This window comes from Anser brachyrhynchus, assembly GCF_964034855.1.
Source record: "Anser brachyrhynchus genome assembly, chromosome: 5".
In the NCBI taxonomy this organism is placed as follows: domain Eukaryota; kingdom Metazoa; phylum Chordata; class Aves; order Anseriformes; family Anatidae; genus Anser; species Anser brachyrhynchus.
In genome coordinates, this window is record NC_137699.1 from 39,459,786 (window position 1) to 39,486,578 (window position 26,793).

The following is a 26,793-nucleotide window of genomic DNA, read 5'->3' on the forward strand; positions in this document are numbered from 1 at the left end:
CAGATCCCCATCCTTTCCTTGCACCCTACCTGAAAGTTACCAGGTGTGCTGTGCTCAGCCCCCCAGGGGGCCCAGTGCTTGCTGTTTGCACGCAAAGCCCCATCCCCACACCCTTGCAGATGCAGGACTTTGTGTTGCACAAGGCTCAAAGCCCCAGTTCACAAAACATTAAGGACAGGAGGGTTAGACCTGTATTCTTTGCCATGTATTGGTCATTCCTCAGTGGCACACGACTGCACATTGAGACTGCGGCAATGTAATTGAGCTTAAGTGCTGCAGGAGACTTTGCCTTTTACTCCATGTACTTTGCTGCACCACTTACCTTGGGGAAAATGTTACGAGAAAAGAGCCAGCCACTCTTAATTCTTTCTATATAAGCAATGATCACCTGCTAGCAACGACAAAGCATGTGCATGGACAGAGGCAGAGCTGTGGCCCAGTGAAAAGTGATTAGGATGGTTTAAATTTCCTTTCTGCTCTTTATATTAATGGATTAGCAGGAGAAGACAGACAGACATGATTGGAAGCAGTCCACACAGGACTGGGGTCAGTCCCATAACAGGCCAGGATCGATGCTATGCCGTTTGCACTGCAGCAAACAGACACTTTTCCCTGTGGTTTCTTTCCAGGCTCCAGCTCAGCAGATCTGCCTCAGATTCTCTGCTGCTTTAAATTAAAAGCAGAATAATAACATGCAAATAATGATGCCATCACACCGTATTTTCTAGCAGTTGGCACAGCAAACAGAAGCACAGAAAGAGCTCAGGGGAGGGAACTGCTTGGCAAAGCATTGCTTGGTCAGGAAACGTCAGCTTATCAGAGGTTGCCTGTGCTCTCACTGCAAATAGTTCCCTATTTGTAATCTCTGCAAGACTCGAGCTTTAGTCCCTGATTAGAGACCAGTGGGTGGGGGGAACTGCTATGTATGAAGAGAAAAGTTTCCCTGCCCCTTCTCTGGGGCAGGACTGCTGGGCTCTGGGTTCTGGTCTGGCTCCACCACGCTGCAGTGTGACCCCTTGCAAGGCTTTGTGGAGGGCTCGCTTAGTAAGTGCTCCATTTGCAGCACCCAAACAAAATGGCAAAGTAACCAATGTTACACAGAGCCACAAGTGCAGCAAAAGCGGCTTGTGAACTCTTCAGAAATTTTGATCAGCTTAGCATCATAAATTCCAGGGTCTAAAGGCAAGACAGGGGGGCTAGGATGTAGATAGGATGCATCAATATCAAGAGGATTTAACTCATAACCATGAGAAGACTGAGAACAATAGCAAAGCCATGAAGCTCCCTGAAGGGTTTGTCTGAAGAAGCTCTGATTTCATCAGTCTTGAGTTTTATCTAGTTAGATTTGAGCTGGCTGAGACACCGGGTCATTACCGAAAGAAAAACATGAACGGATGGCACCCTTTCTGCAGAGAGGAAGCCAGAGAGAATCTTAAGTTCATTGTCTTTGTGGTGCTTCTTTCTGGGGGCAGCAAGAAATAACCCTTTCCCCCTGCCTTTATTTGTAGATCTGCCAGAGGAAGGTAAAACTAAGCATCAGGTGCACTCAAAACTTTCAGAGTCTTTTCTCCCAGCTTTTTGTCTAAAGTCTGAATTGATTAAGTGTTGACAAAAGAAAACGTGGTTTTAAGCGGGTGCCTTTCCTTACTGGTCTGTTTCAAATGAGTTCTGTTGTTGATGCCTGTAATGTAATGGCATTAGCTCACCTACTTCTGCACTACTTTAGAGGAAAAGCCAGGTGGCACTTGGCTTTATCTGTAATTAGAAAAACAATCTGAGGAAAAAATAGTTAATTTCTCTTTTCAAAGGCAGAGAAGATTTCAGGCCTTCTTTAGTCATCCCATTTAAGCCTTCCTCGTCACCGAAAGGAGCACGTTGCCTTTGTTAAAGGGGGAGAGCAAAGGATCTCCAAAAGGCTCTGTACCTGCATCATCAGATTCAGCTTTCTTCTATCCTGTCCATGTGTCTTTGAGAACATGATTTGGCCTTCCCTAATGAAATGCAAGTACCAGCACTGAGGATAAATGTCACGAGGGCTTTAAGGCCATCTCCCCAGCTGGTGACCAAGACAGAAGACCAGCAGGAGCAGAGCATAGCAGTGTAACCCCATCCCCAGGTGTCTGCATGCTCCTCTCCTATTTTTCAAGTAGTGTCAAGTGTCCCGGGGACAAAAAACTCACAGCCATACCAGAGACCTCTGCTGAATATACATTTAGGCAATAGCCTACATTTTAGCTTTATTCATAGAAGCATAAAATCCTACAAATCAGGATTTTTAATGGGAATTTTGTTGTAGTCAGATCAGGGCTTTGTTTAACTTTGCAGGAACCATCCAACTGCAGCTCTCTCTTCCTAACAGTGGCCATGAGTGCAAGTCGCTCTGCAGATCTGAGCCCCTGGATCATGGCTTAGACATTTGGTTTCCCCTAGTTTTCAAAGGAAAAAGCAGTCACTGTGTAGGGGACTGGGATGTTACTGTTTTGTTGGAACAAGGAGGAGCAGAAAAGTCCAGTCCTACTTCTGCATGACTGGAGTTGTCACTGCTCCCTTGCAAGACAAGTCACACAGTGCATATTTATTGGGAGTTTCTGCTGGGGAACACAAAAAACAGGTATACAGCCACAGAGCCCACTGCTTGAGGCAGCACTGTGTGCAAAAATGGGGGAGACTTCTTCTTTCCTCTTTTCCTCAGCCTGCTCTCCTGCTCCAGGAAGCGCTGTCTGGTGATAAAAGCAGTTTGCAGGTTCTGTGATACAGAAACCAAGGTGGTGAAACCAATTGCCAGCCTTCAGAGCAGGAAAAGGTCCAGCAGATATAGCCACAAAGTGGTTGTTAAAGGCTTGAGCCTGCAAGGGGAAGGTGATCGGTGATCTGCATCTTCCTAGGGTGATAAATTCCCAGCCACTTAGAGGCTTCAGGTTAGCTTATTGTTGTTAGATTATCAGTAATGTGAGGAGTGGGGATGGGCAATTTATTTCGTTTGCACCATGTCCAACAAAAGTTTTGATATCTCTAATTGCTCTTGTAATAAAAGTGAATGTGAGCAATAAAACCAAGCCTTCACTCAGGACTTCAGCACAGCAGTGTGGGGCATTTGCATGACGTTTCTTCCCGACGATAGACTTCTCCCTTTCTCCTTCTCCCTTCTGTCACTCCTTGAGCAGAAGAATCTCCCTCGCCAGTTTGCAGCACGGAACATACGACAAAGACGAGCAGTTTGGCCTCTCTGAGAAGCAGTGATCCAAAAACACGTGCACACACAGTTGCAATAGCTTTCTGCAACCAGTTTGTCACTAAACTGTGAGGAGCATCTTGCATATCAGCTTGTCAGAGTTCCCTTAGAAAGTTAAATGGTGCACACTCTAATTGTAATTGGATGCAAATTAAAATATCACTCATGAGAGGACTGAAATCCTGGAAGGGCAGATTGCATGCATTAAGCCTCAGGATTTGAAAAATGTCAGAGAATATGTTGTTCCTTTTTAGAGTTCGCTTCTGTCCTCTGCCACCCCGGCAAAGTGAATAAATCAATCTCTTCCCCCTTCCTGGAAAGTGAAATGGGGAGGTTCAACATCTGCTGATGAAGAGCATTTGAGTCATTCACAATCTGCTGACTGGAGCTGCTCAGTCCAAAGTCTGAAAGGCTTTGCAACGTAACAACAGGATCGGGGAAGGCCATCTCAGTGATGCCAGGCCTGGCACCCCGAGCAGAATGCTCATCAGAGAGAAAGGGAGACAGAGGGCTGCCCTTCTGTGTCAGACATCCCCCAAGCAGAGACATCCCTTTAGCAATAAAAGAGAATTTGCGACATCTGGTATTTCCTGTGGGAAGCAAAACAATCCTGCTTAGCAAACAACGACAAGCCACACTGGCTTGTGCGGCCCCGAAATAAACGTAAAAGGTGGAGAGGTGCAAAACTGGCACCTGTGAAAGACAGACGTGCTCTGAACAAGGCTCCTCCTTAATTACAGCTGCCACTTTACGACCTGGAGAGATTGCTAACAGGGACAATTCTCAGTGGCAGTTGTTTTTAAGCTGCCTTGCAGATGCTCTCTAAGCCTGGCCATCCCCAAGCTTGAAATCAAGGCTCTCACTTTCCCTGTAAGTGCATGGAGCTCACGGGGTGGGGGCTTGGGGCCCTGTGGGGTGCCACTGCCCTCCCCGCTACAGAGGATGGCGCAGTGACCCCTTCAGTTTAGTTCTGACTTCATTCTTTCCAGTGTTGGCATGTCGAGGTTTTTAGAAGAAATGCACTGCCTTTTTTTTTTTTTCCTGTAGAAAATCCTGCACTGAAGCAATTTGTGGTCAAAGCTAAGAAAAGTTTAAGCTGTCCCTGGAAGACACCAGTGATCGATGCAATAATAAGTCTGTTCTCATTAAGGCTATGCACAAAGACAGTCTTATATTGACTTTTCCATGAAAATCTCTGTTATGATTCCTATAAATATGCTTTGGGGACACCAAGCATCCGTGTTCTTCCTGTGCCCCCAGCACAAGAAGGCCCCGGGGAGCCCTCACAGCGGCCTGCCCAGGCCTAAAGGCAGCTGCAGGAGAGCTGGGGAGGGACTCTTTGTCAGGGGGTGTGGTGACAGGACAAGGGGGAATGGCTTTAAATTGAAAGAGAAGTAGGTTTAGATTAGATACAAGGAAGAAATCCTTCACTCAGAGGGTGGTGAAGCCCTGGCACAGGCCGCCCAGAGAAGCTGTGGAGGCCCCATGCCTGGAGGTGCCCAAGGCCAGGCTGGATGGGGCTAGAGGAAGCCTATTCTGGTGGGAGGTGTCCCTGCCCATGTCAGGGGGTTGCAATTAGATGGGCTTTAAGGTCCCCTTACCTGGTCTTCAGCGGTTTCTTTGCTTTCCTGCCATCCTGCCACAGCGCAGCAGAATTCCCTCCTCCTGTCGTGTGATGTGTAAGCAGGACACCCCATGTTGGCTTGCTTTTAGCGTCCCATGCTGAATTGTCTGTGCCAGTGTTTGGGGGTACTTAGTGCTGTTTTTGGACTGTACTCGTGATTTCTGTTTGGGGCTGAAGCAATATTGTCTTCCCCCTGAAGCAACACTGTCTTTTGGGACAGTGTTCACAGTGGCCAGGTGTCACCACAACAGCTTCCTTGTCCTGTGCTGCAGCTTCGGTTTATTGATGGGCCCATGGGATTATAAAGCTGGAAGGAAGCAGGGAATGTCTCCCCATGGCCTGTACACAGACATCTTGTGGGGTGGTGAGGACCAGTCTCTGAACATTAAGCATTCTGATCACGGGGAAAATGCTTTTCTCCCACCTCACTGGAAGCACCCGTCTCACTGGGTGTCTCAGCTCCTTGCATCACCCTGGCATCTGGAAACGGGTACGGGCAGAGGGCAATATCTCTACAGCTTGCCTTTCTGCTGCCAACAGGGCTAAACATATCCTTTCTCTTTTCATAGGCTAGGATATATATGCAGAGGTAGTGCCAGTTTCCAAACTCGTCTTTTTTCCTCCCTTTTTCTGTCCAGACTTCCAAAGATTCAGGACTGAAACTTTGCTTCGAGCCCTTATCTAGTACAACCAACAAATCCTATGGCTGTTATCAGTTTTGCTAGATGAATAAATGAATAAAAATTTGATAGCTGAGTAAATTAATTAAATTCCAGTATCTGTATAAACACCGGGGGACTGGACTGTTTTCATTATCTGCAAGGAAAGAAATAATACCTTAAAAACAAAAGCCTAAGTTAGATCTGAAATGCTACTGTACATGTATACATAAGTTAACTTTCCAGTGACCGGTCACAAAACCACCAGCCATGCAGGTCATGGCACAATCCCGTAGTACACTTTACCACTAGGTAAATCTGGTGAAGTACAGCTGGTGCTTGTCATGGAGAATCTGCTGTGAAGTTTAGCCATTTAGAATCTCAACATTTTTTATCAAGGATTTCAAATAAGCAGATTATTTTTCCCCCCATTTTTGGCATGGTATGTGAACCAGAACATGAGTTAATGCTCTGAAGATAATGTCTAGCCCTTGGGCAATTGCTAACACTGTTAAAAAGAAAACTCTTTAATGCAGAATATGACATTGCAGAGCAGTTGCAAAAATCACAGTACAAAAAGTAGAAGAATGTGGTTTTGCGTAGCCCTGGGTCACTTCCACAGCTTTTCCCCATTGCTGCACAGAGATGCAGAATATTGTCATTATTTCATTCAAAGGTTTCAACTGGAAGGGTAAAGTGTAGAGGGGTTATTAAAGACCAGTTTCTGCAGATAGTTCATAGACCTAAATGTGCTGGCAATAAAAAGGAAAAATGCTTTCTAATATTCTTGCCAGCACTGAAATACCAAACCTAGAGAGAGGCAGAAATAAGGGTTTCCAGAGTACTGATTTGCCTAATCTTGCTGGTGTTGCACATGAAGAAGGTCTGGACAGTCTGAGAGCAAGACTTTTGGGGTTTGACGCTGGCTGCTTGAGTGCTGACAGACGTTTCCTTTTCTAAACTCCTTGGGGAGTTACCTAGCTGCCTTCCCTGAGGAGGCACTGGTTGTCTGAGCTGGTCTCCTTTGTGTTATTAGCTTCTATGAAGCATTATAGGCAGTACTCAGTGTGCTGGAGGAAGAGCTGACTCCTGTCAGAGCTTAACTAGGGTGTCTCTAGGATGGCAGTACCAAACTGTATTAAGAGGCTTGTGATAAAACTCTTCTCTGAGTTGATTTCTTCTGCTCTAAAGAGAGATGCTGTAGTACAGTGAGTCCTGGCATTAGAGCAATCCCAAAGCTTCAATAGGAGCTATTTGGTTTTCAGCCTAAACAAAGGTGGTTCCAGTTAATTAATGGTTTCATTATCCAAAAGAGAATTTATAAAGTCTTAACCCCTACTCCAGCCTGAAAGCTTTCATGGTTCCAGCATCATCTACCCGAAGATCTCAAAGCAATTTATTGTATTACCTGCTACCTTGGAAATTATCTCCCTTCCCCAAAAAGAGAACAAAACCAAACTTTCCAAAGTGGCCCATCATTTTGAGGTGTGAGATTTTGTCCACCTTTTGGCAACCTCTTTCCAGAGGTACAGGATCTTCTGCATCTCACAGGTCAACAGTGCTGCACAGATCTAGTAGTGATAAAAACCGAAATCCAGAAATTCCATGTTTACCATTAGGAGGAGCTAAAGATAATGAAAACCTGGCTTTTAAAAAAAAAAAAAATCAGAAAATTTTCAGGATTAGAAATAGAGCATGGCACTGTGTCTGAGTGCCATAATCTGAGATTAGGCTGACACAGGCCTCTGTGAAGGCTCTCTGGCCAGGCAATTGTCAATAACCCTCTTTGGAGTCCGTGGAGGTTTTCTGCCAAGGGGAAGACCTGCATGTGGCTATCTTTGGGAATACCGAAAGGTTCCTTTGCAGGTGACATCCCAGAAGCACAAGATAGGGGGTTGAGGGTGCCTTTTCCCCTACCCATCGTCCCAGAGTGCTGTGGTCCTCCTACCCTGACTAGGAAGAGAAGGAATGCATGTTCCATCCATCATTTCCCTGGGGGGATTGCACAACAGCCTGAAGTGACTCAGCTGGAGAAAACAACATGTATTCAGGACCATGAAGTTCCTGGCCTCCAGTCTAGGGCATAGCAGTTGTGACAGATTTTAACTAGAAATGCAGCTGACTCCCAGATTTGGTCCGCTGAAGTCCTGACATCTCATGCTCTAATTTCTTGGGCCTCTTCTTCTAACTGTCCACTGCTTTTGCATGGAGATGTGTGTTCAAGACTGGATGGAGAACTAATTGGTTTGGCATATATGGTCCCAGATTAGCAACTAAGGGATTTAGCTACACCAATTCATCAGCATGTAGCATTATTTTGGCCTCCCTTACAATGATGAGGCAGTATGTCTAGTGCTAATGGGCCTTACTTCTATATACAGCTTGAAATGTTTTTTTTTAGAATGGGTCTGTGGTACAGGTGTTTAAAACACTGATCAAATGCATGAAGGAATATGTGTGTGACCTCTCAGGTCACAGAAATACATATTTTCTCAATGGATTTAAAAAAGTTCTTTTGATAAAAATGAAAGATAGCACACATTGCAACTAAAAAGTAGAACCCATACAAAGTTTCTTGGAATAACAATCAGTTTGCCATTAAATTTAAAAACTAGCTTGCAAAGTTTATGCCATCCTTTATTGTCTATTTCTATTAGTATTTCTAACATTTTCTGTCCTCCCCACTGTCACAACATGGCACTGAAGGATGTAGGGCAGCAGCCAGTGCCTGGCAGAGCCCTCTTTTCTGCATGTAGGCCTGGCTTTGTGCTTTTATTTCCCCCACCATTGCTGCACTTTACAACCTTGGGGAGAAGCCAGTCTGTGAGCCAATTTCTAGATGAGTAAGAGTCCCGCTTGTGTCTTCCCGTGTAGTAAATACAAATGGAGAATTTGTGTGATCTTGCTTTCTCTGTAGGGCCATAGAGTAAGTAATTCATTTTCCCCTCTCAGCACTGTTTTGTATATATATGCTTATAAAAAATTAGGAGCCAGAGAAACCACAGTGCATTTTCAGTTGCCATTGAGCCAGTGACGTACCAGTAATTAAAGAGGAGGAAAACTCATTTCTTTGTTGATTCAGGCTGGGCAGGGAGGAGTAGATTGACTCTCTATTGCCCAGGTTAGAATTGGCTAAAGCCCATTCACTGCTGTGGATAAAGAAGAGACACTTCTTTACTTCACTTGCATGCAAGGGAATTTTCCTTGAATAAAAGCTGCTCCGTGTTTGAATCTACCCTCTCCCTTGATTTTCAGCACTCCCAGCCCTCTGCTCGTGTTCTCTCTTGACAGGCAGGCTGGAGAACTCATTGCAGTCCTGACCTGCAACTGCTTTCCTGCATCCCTCCCAGCTCCAGGCCTCATATCTCCAAACATATCCTCTAGCCTGCAGCACACCTTGCTTTTTAGACTGCAGTCACCCTATGAAGCAAGGACCCTAAAAACAGAATCAGTCCAACAGAGCAGGTAACGCTTAGGAGAGCTCTGAGTAGATAAATTCTAGTCTTTTCAGCATTAAGTTACAATATGTTGTTTTTCCCACCCTTGGTGGTGAGAGAACTCTCTCCTACAAATCAAACTTGTTGCAAATTACAGGGTTAATCCTTAACACCACAAGGCAGTCTCCATCACGTGAGTGTTTTGGTCCAAAGAATATGCAGTGCTGCAGTAAAGATGGACAGATGCTATTCCAAGTGGAAACCCCCACCGCTCACTGCTGTCTTCTGGGTTAGAGGACATGCACAGGGGCAGCACTGCAGCTTGACAAGGACAAGGCAGAATCCATGGTCTTGAGGGTTTATTTAAGATCCAGTTAGCATGTAGCCTTTGCAACTTAAAAGCTCATTTCTTTGCTTCTTTCCCTTACGAGTTGTCAGTATAGTATATGAACCTATGATTCTTCAGCTATGGGCTGCAGAGCCCTGAGATCCTGCTTATAAGAGGTCCTGAAAAGTACCACCAAAAACCACATGTCAGGAGGCTCAATTCGCATCACTTGCAATCTACGCATCCACTGGAAAAAAATATCTACAACTGTAAGAGGCTGGAAATAGCTGATATTGGCCAATTACACCAGTTCTGGTTTACAAAAAAAAAAAAAAAAAGTGTTGTTATATTTTAACATGCTACTGCTACATCTCTTCCATTCCTATTACTGCTTCCTCTGCTTTGAATGGAGTGCACTTTTCTCCTCCCCAGTGCTCAGATATTCCCCTAAGGAAGCGCACACTGCGTTACCTAACTGAAGAGGGGACACCAGGTGGGCATGACAGATGGGGGACAGCGAGGTAACAGTGAGGTAATTAGAATTAGGAGCATAAACAGCGGTTGGCAGACATTTTGAGAGACATTTGCATGAAAATTGGATCTTTGCTTATGAAGGGTTCGCCGCTTCCTGCTGTTCTCACCAAAAAACATGTTACTTTGACATCACAGTTGGTTGCTATGGAAATGCTGATGCTACCAAAGATAGGACTGAGCTGAAGGGCTATAAAAAGTCCTGGAGACCCAGCTGAGTCCATACGCATTTGGGAGAGGCCACTGCAGCATTTATTTTCGGCGGCGGCACATTAGCCCATTAGGGTGCCGGAATGTGACACCAAATTTGGATGAGGGGACGTCACACCAAAACAGAGTGCCGTGCTGCTAGGGGAGGGGAAGTTAGGAGTAAGGGGGTAAGAAAGCAGGGAGGAAATCAGCACCACCCTGGCAAGGAAGAACAAAGCTCCCCAAAAAGGAAGTAAGTTTTAGAAAGAGGAAATGCTAAAAATAGGACTTCTCCGTTCCCCGAAAGATGTCATAGGCTTTAACAACTTTGTGAGATAAGTCTGCTAACTAATTTTAAGTCTCGGTAAACATGACCTTGCTAACAAATACTGTCGCCGTTATTTACAGCTGGGCTGTCAGCAGGTCATCGTCACCATTTATAATCCTAGAGCTGGTTAAAAAAAATGGATTTCCCTTTTCAATCTTCCTTTTTTTTAAACTGAAAGCATTTAAAAAAAAAAAAAAACTTTTCTGCCTCCCAGCTGTTGAAAAATGAGGAGTAATAATGTCCTGAATTTGTCAAGCATTAATGTCAGTTTTCTGAAGGAGGTTGGTATGGGAACATTGCCTCTGTGAGGGGACTTTGCCACAAGCCCCTGTCTCTCCAGATACTTCTGGATGCTGACCCAGGGCATGGCCAGAGCCATTTCTGTGCCCAGGAGCCTGCCCCCCTCTGCCAGGCTGCTGAGAGCTGTCCCTGGGCGGCAGCACGGCAGCGAGCAGGAGGTCTCCTCTGGTGGCCACTGCTCCTGAGGGCCTTTGGGAAGAGACATCTCTACCCTACATTTGCAAAATCTGGTACCTGCCTCCTTCCTGGCACGCTTCTAAGTCAGATCAGGTGACAGAACAAGTCCCGGTGGTTTTGAAACCTATGACATGCTCACTGGTTTTCAGAATAAGTTTTCAGAGGAGCTTCTACTAGATAGCAAGTGTGCACTTACCCACATGTGGCTGCATTTCAGCAGCTAGGTTGTTCCCTGTTCCTGAAAATGAATGGAGGATTTGCCTCCACTAAGCCTAACGCAAGTAGTAGGTTCATCCCCCATCAGAATAGCCCTCGAGCCATTGATACCAGACAGTAGCAATGGGTGCTCTTTCTCCTCCAGTATTACAGATCTTCAGTGGCCACAAAGAGCCATTATTCATGTTCTACATCCCATCCTAAAAGCAGGGCAGTGCTTTCTTCAAATATCAGTTTGTTCAGCACTGAATGAGAAGGAACATAAGAACAGAAGATGCTGCTTGGGTTTACAAGAAGCACCATCCCCAGTTTTCACAGGCAAGCCCATCATACCCTTCTGTACACTTGGTGGGCTTCATTTAGGCTAGAAAAAAGCAGAGGGCATGCTATGATCACAGAGGTTGTTTCTGTAATTCATAAAACATACGTTGCCTGTGACATGACAGAGCAAATACGATATGGATGCTGCGTGAAAGTTCATCCTGTCTCCTCCCCTCCCACTGTTTTATGCCAGAGGAGCTTAGAAAGGGCGGAAACAGCTCTGCATGCCTGCAAGTTCAAGAGAGGCCTGTAGTATGTGTGCTTAAACAGAGAGTCTGGGACAGAACAAGAAGGGGAAAACTAGAATAAAACCCACTTTCTTTTAAGAAAATGCTGCAGGTGTCAGCCTAGGATGACATGCCCATTTTCTGTGTCTTCCGTCATGCCCATTTTCTGTGTTTTCTGACAGACCTGCCTGCTTTTGACATGGGCAGATTACCCAGAGATGCCCCAGGGAATTTCTTCCCAATATTAACCCAGTCTTTCCTGCCATGAAACTGGAAGCGAGCACCATGGCCAACACTGTGACCTCCTCTACAGTCAAAGTATGTCTTGAGCTGCCCATTTGGGCATGCTGCTTGCTGCGTGCCACAAAACATGCCAGTGAAGGCTTGGGTCAATAGTTTGGAGTACAGTTACCCACTTTGTAGAAAGGGATGTCCCTGTAAAATTGCAAGAAAGGTTGAGAACAATTATTGATGATTTAATGTATATGTCCCATCCCTCCCTTCCTTTGGGAGGAAGTGCTCTGGGAGAGTGGAGTGATGGCTCGCTCTGCCATAGTGTTCTCAAATGTAAAGCGGTGTATAGCACTTTACTTCCTGCGTCCTTAGAAATAAGTACCCAGAAATCATTAATCCATCTTCTCACCTTATTCTTGGGGATGCTCCCATCGGAAGAGGGAATGTGTCACACCGCTTCCTACAGAGGCAGCTTCTTTATCCTTAGTCCTGCAAAAGGCAAATGCCAATTATTAGCCACAGATGAGCTGTCATAATGATTTGGGTGGCAGAGAATGGCAAAGGTGTAGGAGAGCAGAAGACAGACAGACAGTTCCTTTAATATTTCTGTCTCAGAATTGCAGTGATTCATTCAGAATGAGAAATGGAGTTGCCTGATTTAAGCAGGAACCTGTCTGACTGCTGGAGAGAGAGAAATGGGCCTGAAACGAAGCTCTAAGTTGTTTTCTTTCTCCTCCCCCTTTTCTCCCCTCCCTGTCCTTTTGACCTATGAAGTCACGCAGTGCAAGTTCATTTACGGCTTGGTCCCATTTGCTGTCAAGTCTGCCTGGCTTTTAGGTGATGCATGAGATAGATAATGGCATGGCTATTTCTAGAGCGTGCCTGTTCAAACAGCGGTTGTAGGATTGTCAGTTTAAGAGGGTAAGCACACAGCACCTCCCCTAGCCCTGATCTGGCTGGCCTCAGTCTCCCTGCCACCCCAGCCAGCCCCAGCTGCTCCAGGCAAAGGCACAGGGAACCCTCACCTTAGCAAGAAGAAAATTCATCTTCCTGACACAGTGGCTAGAACTCTGCTCTGGCAGAAGCAAACCATGCATTCAGTAAGGTCCCTAAATCCATCAAAGCCAAGCGCGGGTGTGAACTTTTGGGGGGGAGCTCCCTGCAGGTGCACCCTACAATGGGCTGCTCTCTTCTTCCCTGGCAGCACCCTCATCTCCCCCTGGCACCAGCGGAAAGAGGAAGGGTGTGCTGGGGATGTAACCAGCCACTGGCTCCAGCCCAGGAAGGACTTGCAACTCCACCCAGGCATCTCTCAGGCCAGCTTTATTTATTTATTTATTTATTTATTTATTTATTTATTTATTTTTCTTTAGCAAACCACTAAACAAAATGCTCCTTGTGTCCACTGCGGATTCCTGCTCCCCAAATCTTCTGCAACTTTTCTTTGTGGCTTCTTTGGTCCTTAGACAGAGAAATGAGCTACCTCTGGAGCTCCTAATGAACAGAGCTGAGTGGCTCCAAGCTTTGGCCGAAATGGAGGCAGATTTTATCCTAGAGGCACACAGGGATATACAGAGCAGGCAGATGAAGACACATGATGGAGCTGAGTTATGGATCTCTTTGATCCAACCTGAGCTAGAACTGGAGAATCCTAATTTAGGAACCTGCAACCCATTCCCTGCAGCAATTTAATTATCACAGCAATGCAAAACCCCTGCATTTACATTGCTGAGGCTTTACATTTTAATCTTTGTTAATGATGCCTGAAAAAAATAGGTTCTCTTATTTACTAAAGAAGCCCCCTGTGGTTTTTTGTTTTTGTTTGTTTGTTTTTCATGAACACTGCAGAAGTGCAAAATATTTACTGTTCTTCAATTAATGGCCACATTGCTATTGTTTCTGCAATTCTTTTTATGCAAAGGTCTCACCAAGCTTTACTAGTACTAGTGAATCAAATCTCACCACCTAGCTCCTCTGAAAACCAGAAAGTGTGTTAACTTCGTCCTGCGGTTATTCTACTTCACAAGCTATCAAGGCAGAGCCAAAAAATCACTCAGCAACTCAGTCACAAGTCTGAGGACCTCAACTCCTCCTTCTGATGCACTCTCTTTCTACAGCTTGCTCTGCTGTTGCCACATTGGGCAAGTAGACAGAGAACACAAGCGTTACAAAGGTAAAACCCTAGACAGGAAATCTCTCATCACACAAATGCTCCTTGGGGCGACTTACCAGGCAGAGCACAAAACAATGAAGATAAATTCAGCACAGAGAGCCAAATGCATCTGGCCAGGCTCCTTTAAAGCCAATAGTGCTGTATTTCATAATGCCCAACCTGCAACGTCTTGATGTTGAAATTAAATGAATGCTATTTGCTTGACAATCAAGACTGATCTCCAGATGAAGTTTTAACTAGAAACGGAAATTAGGCATAAAATAAACTAATATATATACATATATATATTCTTCTCTATAGTATTCAAAACCTGAAATCTGTCCTGTACCTCTCCAGTCTTCTCTTGCAAGCAGCCAGTGCTTGCTAGATTTCTAATCCCACTCTGACCTGTCAGCATAAGGAACTTCCCCCCTTGAATAGGATTTCCCACCCACCCCTCACATGTATGACACAATACTTGAGGTACCTGGGACAAGCACTTGCCATTGTGTTCATATGTCATTGTTTTTTGTCATTGTGTCAAGTCATATCAAAACAAAGTCAATTTAAGTACCGTGGGTGTCACTGTTACAAAAATAGTTGAATGGGCTATTAAAGGCACAATACCTTCTTTTGAAATAAACAGGCTCTTGAGATATATTGTAGGATGCTGCTAAATTTTAGCTAATTTTCCTTATTTGAACTTGTGGGAATATGTGTGTGTAGGTTTTGAAGGAAATAACTTGAAAGTGCTTTGCAGCCCACCTCCCAATGTCTCATTGACAACAGATTAAGAAATGCTGTTTTGTATCAAATCATGCCACCTGTTAGAACCCCTTTTAGGTTTCCTTTATTACTTAAAAGCCCATAAAGATAGCAACCTGTAACAGATAAAGTGCCATAAGCCTTCAGGTTGCTTGAATACAACAGTAGGCATGTTACAGTCAGTTCCCAAGGGATTTTCAGCCAGTCTTACTGATCTGCTGTGTCACACAACTTTTTTTTAGGTAAGTCCATACTAGCAACAGATTGTTGAGTTTCAGAACTAATAACAAAAAATAATTCAGCAAATTATTTTCAGCTTCTGAATCAGTTTTCATTTTCCTTGTCCTGAGCATGCACTCAGATAAAAAGGAATACCCTCACCATTGTGCCTGGCAAGATGATGGAGCAGATCCTCCTGGAAACTCTGCTAAGGCCCAGAGAAAATAGGGAAGGGGTTGGTAACAGCCCACATAGCTTCACTAAGGGCAGGTCGTGCCTGACAAATCAGGTAGCCTAGGGGAAGAGCTTCTCTTCTAGACATAGCACCCAGGCTCATCTTCCTGTTGCCAGAAGAGCCATGCTGAATATACTCAAAAAGGCAATTTAAGAATGCAGTATCTGCCAAAGGGTGCTCTCAAAGTGTGGATCTTGGAGCACTTTCTGTTCAAGGAGATCTGTTAAAATCCTGCCACTGCAGTCAATTTACTTAATAATTTGGCTCATGCCACCTCAGAATGGATTTTATTTTTATGGACAATTAAAAGCATCCCCTTTCATTCATTTTTGGGTGTTTGTTTGTCAGTGGGTTTTTGGTTTGAGGTCACATGGAGTCCTCTGTGTGCTCCATCCCTGATCCTTACAGGGTAAATCAGATTGCAACTATTAATTGGAAAATACTTTTCAGTTTGCTGTGTTTTATTATATTTATATTTGTAATTTATATTACAGTCCTCTAAAGTCCCCTCCTCATCACATGAGGAATCCCTTTCCTCACTCTGTGCACATTTTCCTGCATTCTGTAAATGTTTTAACGGAGTGGCTTAGGTCTTTTATGAATGATGTCTACATATTTCTCCCACCATTTGTGCTGATTGCTACTTCACTGGTATTGTCATCTACTTTCCATTTTTCTGCCTTCCATCGATTTTCATTTTGTTAACTCTTTCCTAACTGGTACAGCACTGAGCAATCCTTTTCATCATCCTTAACTTGCAATCACTTTTTTTTTTTCTTTTTTAATGAGGATACATGATCCTCTGACACTTCCAAACTTTCCACAAAATGCTCTGCCTTGCCCCCTGGCACTTTCACGGAGTGCAATGTCCTTATCTCACCTTCTGGGTCTGCACTGTTGAGCAGTCTTATCTACTCCTCAAGTTTAATTGTACCGACAGCTTTTAATTTCCATTTGACGCTTTTCCTTTACTGTGTCTCTGTGTGTCCCTTGGTCCTCAAGGCTGCATAGGCTCAGTATCATCTTTTAACATTACCTTTCTTTCCAGTTCCTTCACACACTGTGCTGCTGTTTTCTTGATGAGCAAGACAGGTTTCAAGATAAATCCGTCATTACGAGTGAAAACTGTGCATGGAAAAAGATTTTTTAAAACTCCCTTCTTTCCTAGATGTAGGCTGTCACCATACACTGTCCCTGTGCCCTTTTGTTTGACATTTTTCAGCCTGGCTTGCTGTGAGGCACACTGAACTGAACCCTTCTGGAAGCCTGCCCGCATGCCACAACTGGATCTCTGCAGAGCATTTGTAGCAAACATCTGCATTTCTTGAAGTTTCAGGTTTCAGGGCAAACCCACAGCTTCACTAGCTTCTCTGGAACCTGTTAACTTTCAGAAGCTTTTGGAAGTGGCTTGAGCAGGGTGACTTCAGGTGGAAGTCATGAAAAATTTGGAAGTTTTGCTTGGATTCACCCAAAATTTTACCCCCAAAGCTTAATTCTAAGCTGAATCTGAAAGGCTTTAAGATTTTTATTCTTTTTTCACTCTCTCTTCTGAATGAATTATTTAAAGTACAGTAATCCAAATTAATGTGACATTCAGGATTTGCAGTAATGGAATAACATTTGAAAGTTCATAATATATATGCCACCTTAATTCTGCTTTCCTTGTGCAGATCCAGATTGCTGTATAACCAAATATAACCTTATGCATCTGCATCTTTCAGCAATATTTGATAACTGAGTTCTAAGCTGACGTGTTCACAGTGTGAGAAACTGCTGCTATTAAATGACCTCAATCCTACCTTTTTGGACCGACTGTCTGGGCTGGCCTGTGCAATATTGTGCTCGACCAGTTCGTCTTATTGAAACAAGTGTGTGTGGATCTCATGCACAGAAGCTATATCCAGAGCCTTCCTTCCCTCTGCTTAAAGTCTTTATCCACATGCTTGTGGAAGAATTGCTACCATTCTGAACACAGCTCACAACATCAGAAGATTTCCACATGGCTGAAAATGTTCGCTGCTACAGGAATTTCACTGTAACACAAGCAGGGATCTGTCAAACCAGCTCTGCCTCTCCTTCAGCATACTAGCATCCAGACACCCATCATGGAAAAATCCACGCCAGAGTCAACAAAGCTCAGACCTGAAGAACTAGCCTTGTTCCTGGCCTGCAGCCATGCTACCGCTGCTGGCTCTGATCTCGTCATACAGCATCCTGTAACCTCGGGAGGGTCGGCTCGGGTGCTCGCTTGTGGGAAGCTCAGCTACTGGGGGGCCGGAGGGGTTCTGTGGCAACGGGCTGCTCTGGGGGCTCAGCTCGCGTTTCCATTCCCTCTGAACTTCACTTTCTGTGGTGTGGTTTCGACCTAAACACCACCGAGTTAAGCAATACTGAAGGCAGTCATTTAGCTGAGCTGAGCTAGACAATGTGGTGTACCCGGAGGTCCCACGTCGCTGCTGCCAGTGGAGAAGGTGATGGGATGTGATCGGTCCTGCTCCAGCTGGTGGCTTCTTCTCCTTGCTAGCTCACCTCCTCTGACAGTTCCATCTCCACACTTACAAACACATGTCTAACGCTGAGAGTGCAAATAATGCTGGTGTATAAGCATGTGGAAATACAGGGGGAGCACTTCCAGTTTGCAAAGAGCTTCTAGATCAGCAAATAAGATGTAAATGTAAACCCTGCATATGTACATACACGTGTGTGCGCACAGACAAATGCAAAGGTGGTGAGCCATGCCCTCTCATTTATATAGCTACTTTGATCTTCAGACTTATCTTACAATAATAACTTCCTTCTGAGCTAAGATAAAGGGGCATCTTCCCTTTCTAATATGCAGTGGAAAATAGAGATGTGAGCTGTATCTAAAAGAAATAGTCTCCCCTGCCTAGTTTGTAGGTATTTGTTGATGCTGGGTTATTAAAACCACTGCAGCACTTTTATAGAGGCAAGTTTGCAGACCCAGACTCTTCACGCACATGAGTCAGAAGCGGATGTGCAACATCCACTACGGGCTCACGTTAGACCCTGGGGCTACTCTAATATCAGGGTGTTTCTGGACACCAGATCTCACGGTGCTGTGTTAGCACCCCCAGACAGCTTTCCTTCAGGGCTCACTTTCAGCAGGATTACTAATCGCCCTGGTATCAGGAAAGCATCGCGTTGGGAAACTAGACAGCTGGACTTTTGCACTGACCTGCTGTGTGGCTTAAGACACCTCTGGCACAGTTTCCTTTCTCCTAAACCAGGAATAGGCTGCCAGGCATACAAACACATGTTACTTCTCATTCAGAGCTCACAGCAAAGAATTCAGGACGTTTGTGGTGATTGTCCAAATGAAGACACCGACAAAAGCAACAGGGCAGCTGCCTCAGCTTCATTCTCTCCCTTCCCCTCCACAACACTGTGCTCAGAGGTAAAAATTTACAGACTTAATATTTGGAAGTGACCCAAATGCCTTTTGCTTAGATACCGTGTGCAAATCGAATCAGGTCTTAGTTTAAGAATGTCATTAAGAAATTTAACAGCTCTGCAGAAAAATAAAGTGAAAATCCCCCAGTCCCCAACCTCCTTTCCTCAGCCAGCAAGACAATCCATAAAAGTGGGAAGAGGTGACCAGAGAACTGAATATGCTGTAGTCCTTCCAGAAGTAACTTAGTTTTGGAGAAACAATAATAATAATTAAAACAGGCTTTGTTAACCAAGGAAAACTCAACCACTGACAACAACAGAATTTCAGGAGGGAGGAAGAGGACAAGATACACGTACCTAGTTATACGGTGGAGGTCATTGATAGAGCCCAAAGGACATCCTGATTTCCTCTTGTCAATGCTGCCCTCCTCTCGCTTTAGAGTAAAACAGGGTCAAGCAATGCCAATCTCTTTTTTCACCTTGGTTTCCCACTTGCCTGGTGGAAATTCATATCCTGTGGCCAGCAGACGTTATGATTCAGGTTGTCACCTGCTACCCGTGAGACAGTTTTGGCAGCTTGCTGGGCTAGGGGAAATGAGTTTGTGACTCATCTGTTAACAATCTGAAGGGACAGAGTCGATCCATGGCTTCCAGTCCAAACTTTTTAAGGCTAAGTGAAGGGTTTGAGTGAAATTCTGAGCCTGCCTTAGACTTCCACACAAATTCAGTGACCTGTCAGCTCGGCAAGGATCACTGCTTATGTCTCCTGGTGAAAATGAGCCCTGCAGGAAAACTGTCCTTACTAAGAGCATGTCTTCACAAAAGGCACTATAATGGAATCTGAATTTTGTATTAGCACCCCCAGACAGCTTTCCTGCAGGGCTCATTTTCACCAGGATTAATAAAAATTATTTTATTTTGCTTCTGTAAAGAAGGCTAAAGCTTTGGATCATGCTAAGTCAAGGTCCTTGGAAAGAGCAAGAGGCCAGCATGAGTTTTTCCCAAGCCAAGTCTAAACAGTGTTAAACAGACAAGTTTTTTGCTAGCCATAAGAATGTAAGTGAAAAATGTAAGTTAAATGTAAGTTAAAATGTAAGTAAATGTAAGTTGAATGTAAGTTAAAAGCTTTGGTTTTGTCAACAAAGAGGCCATTTCCTATGGAATTTTGGATATTGCAAGTGTCCATCATGTCCATCATTTCTATCATATAACAATCATGCTAGATCAAATCTTAAAATAACAACTCAGACGTTATCATCTGAACAGGGCCAAGTGTCAGGGAGGTGCCTTCATTACGTGACAAGAGTAGTGCAGTCAGCCCTGCGCATGCTCGGTCATTGTGGAACCTATAGAGTTCCAGACACAGAACACCCTAGATGCAAAAATGTACAGAAAGATCTTCCTTACACCCTTCAAGAGAGTGAAGAGTTACCACTTAGACCAGATGAATGGATGAGTCTGCACAAAGTGAGGATAGCTAATAATGTGTACACTGGTATGATGGATGCTTGCAATATCCAAATTTCCATACTGGCTTCTTACTTTATGCTATACCACTCCTCCTTTTTGTCAGGAAATAGCTAATGTCAGAACCCAGAAATACTTGGGTCAATGCCCTACCTACAATTTTGCAATTCAAATGTTATATCATTTACAGTTTTTGTCTGCCTTTAAGGTGTTAACTATTTTAGCACATACAATTATACCAAAGTATAATTCCAGGATAAACAAACTGCTAGTCTGATCCAGAATTTGTTCTGATGTGTTCTCTTGGTATGTGGAGATAGGTATCCCCTGTTAAACAGGAAGAATGGGGCCAGGCAATAATGGTGAACCCTTCTGTTTTGAGCTTCTGACACTGCCTTTCTGCCTTAGCCCCATGGGAACAATCACACTGAGCTCTTGCAAGCAGAAGAGCTTATAAAAAAGGTGTTGGAAAGCAGGATGGCATCTTCATGGCAGAGCTGATGGCAGTGGTGGCTGTTGCTTAGGAATGCACGTAGCAGAAGCACACGGTGTCATGGGGAAATGCTTTTGAAAAAGCAATGGCTGAGGTTTTACCACAGAGAGTTGAGACCTGAATCCCAAAGAAAAATAAAAGCAAATCATTAGCAATGCAGAGGATGAGTGCATTATCAAATAAAGCCTACAGAGCTAAAGGACTGAAAAAAACAACCAATCAACCAAATGAACAAACAAAAATAAAACCACCACCACAAATGTCACTAGATGGATGGACAATTCACTGTGATGAAGGAAGTCAAAGAAGTGGTTGTCTGTGGGGTCTAAGGTTCTTTCTCCCCCTTCCTAATGCTAGGCCTAGTGCCCTATAATGACACCTTATAATGACAGAGTGTAAGCCAAGCACAAGATTTTGCTGACATTTTCTATATAACTCTGTTGCTTAGTAGAAACCAAAGCTCTCAGTTCTTTACTATCTATGCCAGGATAGTGATTGCTAAAATTCACTGAATGCCAAATTGTGTAACGTTTTATATATTACACGTAGTATAATTCTACTTAAGTTCCTAGCTTTGTTTGGTTGGTGATGTATCTGAGTGCCTCCAGCACCGCATTAAGTGAAATGACTAATGTCCACCACACGCTAAGCTTTCTCCCATCTTCTTCTCAAGTAGTATGTGCAGCAAAGTGTCTTCCTATCAGGCAGGTGCTTTTGTATCTGTTGTACGGGGTTTATCATGTTTGGTTTTTTTAAGGGAAAAAATGATTTTGTTTTCTTCCTGCACATATAGCTCTTTACGTAGGGGTATATCTTTGCTCTTGGGAAGTGGAGAGCTTTGCTACAGTGCTTCGTCCTTGCTGGAGCCCATGCTGGCTCCTCAGAAAATTCTCTCTCTAATTTGGGGAGAGCTCCACCCTTTGTGAAGAGTCCCAAATCTTTGTTATAATCCTGAATAGCTTGGTGAGAAACTCTGCTGCCAGATCTTCCTGCAGTCTGACACTGCCTTCCCTATCACTGGGTGTGATTTTACCATCAAATAACGACGTGATGAATCTCCCTGACACATTACCCTGGACCTGGAACCTGGTGCACTGAGGGAGAAGTAAGCGAGTCAATGCACAGGCAGGAAATGGAGGTCCTCTTCTGGAAATGCTCATGACAGAGCTCTGAAACCAAATTAGTGCTGTTCAAAACCGAATGACCGTATTTTCAGTTTCCAGACTGTGGAAGGATGTTAAGGGTTCAGTGGGGTGTGCGAATATAATCCCACGAGGGCAGAGTATTCACGCAGCAACAGAGCGGGGCCACTAACAAGTTCTACTGCACATGCAGGAATAGTAACTTTCATGGGCTTATAACTCAGCCAAACTGGGCAGGGTTTTTGCAGGGATGGCAAAAAACACCTTTTTAACTCCAGGAATATTTCCTTGCCAAACCTCAAAGTCCTGTGCCAAACCCGTAAGGTACTTTTAGTTTTCTCTTTTCTTCTTCTTTTCTTTCTTTTTCTTCTTTTTCTTCTTTTTCTTCTTTTTCTTCTTTTTCTTCTTTTCTTCTTCTTTTTCTTCTTTTCTTCTTTTTCTTCTTTTTCTTCTTTTTCTTCTCCTTCTCCTTCTCCTTCTCCTCCTCCTCCTCCTCCTCCTCCTCTCTCTCCTCCCTCCTCCTCCTTCTCCTTCTCCTTCTCCCTCTTCTCTTCTCTTCTCTTCTCTTCTCTTCTCTTCTCTTCTCTTCTCTTCTCTTCTCTTCTCTTTCTCTTCTCTTCTCTTCTCTTCTCTTCTCTTCTCTTCTCTTCTCTTCTCTTCTCTTCTCTTCTCTTCTCTTCTCTTCTCTTCTCTTCTCTTCTCTTCTCTTCTCTTCTCTTCTCTTCTCTTCCCCCCTTCCCTTCCTTCCCTTCCCTTCCCTTCCCTTCCCTTCCCTTCCCTTCCCTTCCCTTCCCTTCCCTTCCCTTCCCTTCCTTCCCTTCCCTTCCCTTCCCTTCCCTTCCCTTCCCTTCCCTTCCCTTCCCTTCCCTTCCCTTCCCTTCCTTTCTCCCTTCCCTTCTCTTCCTTTCTCCCTTCCCTTCCCTTCCCTTCCCTTCCCTTCCCTTCCCTTCCCTTCCCTTCCCTTCCCTTCCCTTCCCTTCCCTTCCCTTCCCTTCCCTTCCCTTCCCTTCCCTTCCCTTCCCTTCCCTTCCCTTCCCTTCCTTCCCTTCCCTTCCCTTCCCTTCCCTTCCCTTCCCTTCCCTTCCCTTCCCTTCCCTTCCCTTCCCTTCATTTTTATTAAAAAAAAAAAAAAAATGAATTGTCCGAGTTTTGGAGACGCTGGTGTTTGCACCCAGGCGGTGCAATAAGGAAGTTCCTCCATCGGCAGCTCAGCCCGAGCCCTGCACTGAAGTAACAACCTGGGAGCGGAGGAGAGGAGAGCAGAGCGGGGAGGAGGCAGAGGCTGCGCTGGCAGCCATTAACTCCTTCCATCCATTTCACAGCTCTCTGCAAAGCGTTTCCAAGGGGCACGGGAAGATTCATTAACACACACATAACACAGCAGCAGGGCATGCTGTGACTGAGCAGGGACGTACAGGAGGGGTATCTGCTTATCCCATCCTCACCTCTTGCCCTGCCCTGGCATTCTTCAATGAAGTAGATCACAAGCAGTGGAGGTGACTGCACTGCACAGAAACATCAGCCGGGTTTTCCTTTCAGCTGCTTGGTTCCCTTAATTCTCTGGGTTAGTTCCCATTTCCACCATCTCTGCCTTTGTCTTGCCGATGCTGGCTGCAACTCACACTAGCTCATCGGTCCTGCTGAATAGGGGCTGTGCTGAGCATGGTGCTGCGAGCTTGTGGCCACCCTCAGCCACCACACATTTTCCTTCATAGGGGACAGGAAATCCTTCCTAATTGCAAGGGACTACCTTGGGAGATGAAAAGATCTGTTTTAACTCTTTCCTGAGTGGTTGAAGAAATGTCAGTGTAAAGTGCAAGCCACTGCTCACGCCTCCCTGCCCCAGCCTGCACTTATTTGCTCTTTCTGAGCACTTGCTCTGTAGGTGGGATGCTCAGGGAATGGCTGCTTTTCAAACCAGTAGCTGCAGACTGATGCAAACTGAGCATAAACAAAGGAACTACCTCTTCTTCCTTTACTAAGGTCTTCCCAGATTAAAGAAGCTAAAACCATCCAAGACACCAAGACGAGGAACAGAACCCCAGTAGCTAACTTCCACACCTCAGTTTATTTATTCGCAAACAAATCATAGGCTGAATCTGAGTCAGCAAGGTTTGTTGGGTTGTTTTTTATTTGATTTTGTTGTTGTTGTTTTCTAGGATGGGACAGGGTCTCTCTCTACTCTCTTTGTTGGAGTTCCCAAGGCTGGGAGGGGACACAGGGAATATCCCTCTGCTGCTGAATCACATCATCACTACTAAACATTCTCCTTATCCATTTCCCCCACCATAATTGGCAGCTAACTCAAATCCACAAGCCCAGACATACCTGTGGGATGACCACTGGTGGTTCACTGGTGGTTCACTGGCATCCAGTGGCCTCCCAGTCCAATGAGCTAGGACCTGGGACAGGGAGCTGGGCTCTGGTTCTGCCTTTGTTGATAGCTGTAAGGCACTTTAGGACAAGTGACTTAATAATGTTCCTATTTTCTTGTAATATTTTATGTGTTGCATCTCACAAGAGCAACTTGCAAGAGGAGTGGTTAATGTGTGCATACGGTTCCTACTACTATGGCATCCTAACCCAGAGTTTTTCTCTGGGCTGTACTGTAATAATAGTAACATACAGAGATTACCCAACTCAGGATACCTATGATACCTAAAACAACTCTAACGTGTGAAGACAACTTCCAAGAGACTGATGTAGAAGGAAAGTAAAAATTACATTTTTTTTATTTTTATTTTTTTGCTTAACAGACCATGGCAACAACACCAAACCCATCAGCAAGCAGAAGAATGAATAGCCAGGCTGTTGTCTCATTCAATAAACAGTATGAATAGGTATGAACTGGCAAGCTCAGCACAGAATTCCTCAAGTTGGGGCACCAGGGGTCCAAAAGGAAGGTTAGCATGTCAGATTTCTCCAGTTACTTCAGTTAAAGCGTAGCAATGCCTTGCTTCATGTAGGTCAGAAACCTTGGGTTTATGTGAGGCCTACAAATTAAGCATTCCTGACAGTGTTTTGGTATTATTGCTGCTGCTAACTCACAGTCCCCACAGAATGCTTCTGTTTGCCATTTCATGCATCATATCATTGTATATAATCTGTCTGGATGAGGCACAATTAAATTACGGTATGAATCTTGAATACTGGACATCCAGCTTTGAATTTCAAATACTTGTGCACATGTATGCTGATCCCCGAAAAAGTGGAAAGCAAGGCAGTGCAAATATTTAACCTCTACTTCCCTGCCAATTCTGTCTCTCTGTAAGTGATACAGAACAAAGATTGCACAGGTTTTCACTTTTTCTATATGAAAATAGCAGAGGTCTCAGTGTAACAGAACAGAAAGCTGAGAAGGCATGGGGAAAAAAGTAAAATTAGCAAGTAGGTGGTGTGCGAAAGAACGACCTTTTCTGTCCTGCCTCTGTAATCTAGCTGAAGCATCTCCTATCCAAGTTCTAGGCATCAGCAGGCCAGCTGAAAAGAAACGCTTCCTGGCCCTTATAGCTTCAGATGCTGTCAGTTCAACTAAAGCAATGGTCAGTTCAAATAAAGCAATGCCATTTTTCATACAGCATCCTGCCAGCTGCCTGACCTGTTGCACTGTTGCACGCAACTGCATCCTACCTTGGCAGAGCCTGGTACTGCCCTGATCCCTGATAGCTGGAGGAAGAAGCGTGCCCTAATCACGTAAGGAGTAAGGATCAGACTTGCCCAACTCTGCAGCTCTCTGGAACTAGTCTCTCCACTCCCTGTTTCTCTCCAGCATTTTGTTTAGACAGAAAGACTCTTGGCCATTCAGAACAGGAGCCTGGAGCTTGGGCAGCCCACACCAAACAGATTTCCAAGCTCAGCCAAGTATATGGTCTCAAACGAATAGCAGCAGCACTGAAAACAAGTGGAAAGTGCCCAACTTTAGTTACACTGTGTATTTAATAATGCTTGATGTCCAGATGCTTCCATTTTCTCAGCAGACCACTTCTCTACTCATCGGAAATGACATGGAAGATAAAAAGTTAAAAGGTACGAACAGATACACTACTGTAGCAAGGATTTTTGGAGAGGATTAAAAAATCACAAACTGACAAGATTTTAAACTGATTGTGTCCTTTTGAAGACTGAGATAGCCAAGTCCCATATGCAACATCTCTGGCCCCTGGGGGTTGCCCTCCTACTTCTTTTGGTTTTAAATACCAAACACTCTTTTTTTCCTTCATTGTCCGGCATTGCTTCATCTCACGTGCAGCAGCAACCAGCACTTACCTATGTTGAATTTCATGCCATTTCTCTTTGTCCAATGGTCCAATCTATGTAGATCCCTCTGCAAGGCCTCTCTTCCCTCCAGGGAGGCAACAGCACCTTTCACTTCAACCCTTTGAGCTCTACCTTTGCGCGGGTTCATCACCCAGCATAGCATGAACCTGTTTATCACACAGGTGGATAATTTGTCCAGAAGGGTGATGTGAGGAATGGTATAAAAGGCCTCGCTAAAATCCAGAAAGATTACATCCACTGCCTTCCCTTCATCCACCGAGAGGGTGACCTTATCATAGAAGGAAATCAAATTACTAAGGCAGGACCTTCCCTTCATGATTCCACGTTGACTGTGCCTGATGATAGCTTTGTTCTTTAAATGCCTTTCAAGAGCACCCAGGATAATCTTCTTCCTAACTTTTCTCAGAGTACTAGGCGGCTCAAGATCTATCAGCAATATTAGAAAACGAGGCAAAAAATATATTAAATACATCTGCCTTTTCCTCATTCTTGCTTGTTAGGTGACCTTCTTCAGCAAGTATCAGTCCAATGTTTTTCTTAGACCTCCTCTTGTTGTTGACATATTTTTTAAAAGCCTTTTTTTGTTGTCTGACACCACACTGGCCTATGTCAACTCAAGTTCAGCTTTGGCTTTCTTGTTTTCTCCCCACAGATACAAACTGCAGTGCTGTACTCTCTCTGTGAAGCCTGACTTTGTTTCCACAGACCACATATTTTCTTTTTCTGCCCTACCGCCAGGAGTTCCCTCTTCAGCCAAGCCAGTCTTCTGTTCCACTTTCTTGACTAGCGGCACAACAGGCTTGTCTGTTCCTGGACTTTTAAAAGGTG

The 26,793-nt window shown here is 44.5% G+C and overlaps 2 long non-coding RNA genes across 2 annotated transcripts; one reads left to right on the forward strand and one right to left on the reverse strand.

Moving 5' to 3' along the window:
- Positions 1–1,900: 1,900 nt before the first annotated feature.
- Positions 1,901–13,017, reverse strand: LOC308196749. Its single transcript, XR_013952376.1, has 4 exons — positions 12,829–13,017; positions 12,213–12,292; positions 4,834–5,672; positions 1,901–3,822 (listed from the first exon to the last, which is right to left on the reverse strand). It is a non-coding gene; the product is annotated as an uncharacterized lncRNA (long non-coding RNA).
- Positions 13,018–13,209: 192 nt separating this feature from the next.
- LOC308196748 lies at positions 13,210–20,474 on the forward strand. Its single transcript, XR_013952375.1, has 2 exons — positions 13,210–14,962; positions 16,845–20,474. It is a non-coding gene; the product is annotated as an uncharacterized lncRNA (long non-coding RNA).
- Positions 20,475–26,793: the final 6,319 nt, after the last annotated feature.